This window comes from Castanea sativa, chromosome 8, assembly GCF_040712315.1.
Source record: "Castanea sativa cultivar Marrone di Chiusa Pesio chromosome 8, ASM4071231v1".
NCBI lineage: Eukaryota > Viridiplantae > Streptophyta > Magnoliopsida > Fagales > Fagaceae > Castanea > Castanea sativa.
Genome location: NC_134020.1, coordinates 18,482,303 through 18,483,657, shown reverse-complemented (window position 1 = coordinate 18,483,657; position 1,355 = coordinate 18,482,303). Strand labels below are relative to the sequence as shown.

The window sequence follows — 1,355 nt, the reverse complement described above, 5'->3', positions numbered from 1 at the left end:
TGTTTGGAATGTGAGAAAATGGTTGAGAAAATGTGAAAAATCAGTAAAAAATTTGCATTTTCAGAATGTTACCAAACACTTGAAAATATTTTCCAAAGTTTTTTTTAAAATGCCACCAAACATCTAAAAATATTTTCCTTTCTCGAAAATATTCTCTTTTCCTGAAAACATTTTTCAGAATTACTTTACTGTCGAAACAAACGCACCCTAAGAGAAAAAAAAACCATTTGGTAATCCATTATGCAATCGGACCCACTTGTTGAAAGCAAACTCTGACGAGTGACGAAGCTTAAATGAGGGTGAAGTTGGTGAATAAATAATGGGCTAAAAGACTGGGCGAAGTAACAAGACTTGAAACATGCGGAACTCTGTGGAATGGGCCCTATAAATGCAGGAGGTCATTAAATTCAATTAAAGAGAACGGGCGTGCTGTGTCCCCCATTTGCTTACAAAGATCCACCATTTCCTCAAATTCAAATCCGGGCTGTTACTACGGTCAGTCAGGCTCTCAGAAGAAACAGGTTGGTCATGCTTTGCTTACCTTACGGTACATGATAATTCAATTGAGCAAGGATTTGGTCATAACTCATAAGGGTAAGGTGAGGCTCTTTTTGGATCTCAAGATAATCCATCATATCCAAGAGGATGTAAAAGTGTCAGAATTTGGCAGTAGATATTAAAATCCACATTCAAGGTAAAAAAAAACAAAAACAAAAACAAAATCATAGCAACATCTAAATCAAATGACATTTGCTCGTCGACAGCAGGATTCGAACCTGCGCAGGCAAAGCCCAACAGATTTCGAGTCTGTCTCCTTAACCACTCGGACATATCGACGGAAACATATGTTGAGGTTGGAACATTTTTTTATAATCTTATTCGCTAACTATTGACAATACTGCCAAGCAGAAACCGAAATTGGATTTGAAAATAGAATCTTGCAAGAAAATAAGTAGGTTTTTACTAGACTTGGCAAGTAAGGTCGGACGAGTCAAATTGGATTTGGGTCCAAAATAGGTTGAAAAAGAAAATTATGATCTTTATTCAGTTTGCGACCGTGTTAAGTCCAGCCTTTGAGGGGAAGTTCAAATTTTCTTTGTTGTTTTTGGAATCTCATATTGACAATGACTAGAAGGATAAAAAGGAGGTTTTACTAATCCTATTAAAAATAGCAGTCCAACATTGAAATGAAAAGAAATAAGGAGGTGTGTCAGTACCTTAATAATAGGGTGTAGCTTTATTGTTGATGGTTTGTGCATGGTTGAAAGTATTGTACTATACATAATTCATATTGTATTATATATAAATCATTACATATTATAAGAATGTATTGAAAGTGCTCATAAATCATATAA

At 35.1% G+C, this 1,355-nt stretch overlaps 1 non-coding gene across 1 annotated transcript; it reads right to left on the bottom strand.

Moving 5' to 3' along the window:
* Window positions 1-755: 755 nt before the first annotated feature.
* TRNAS-CGA (transfer RNA serine (anticodon CGA)) lies at window positions 756-837 on the bottom strand. The gene has a single exon. It is a non-coding gene; the product is annotated as a tRNA-Ser (tRNA).
* Window positions 838-1,355: the final 518 nt, after the last annotated feature.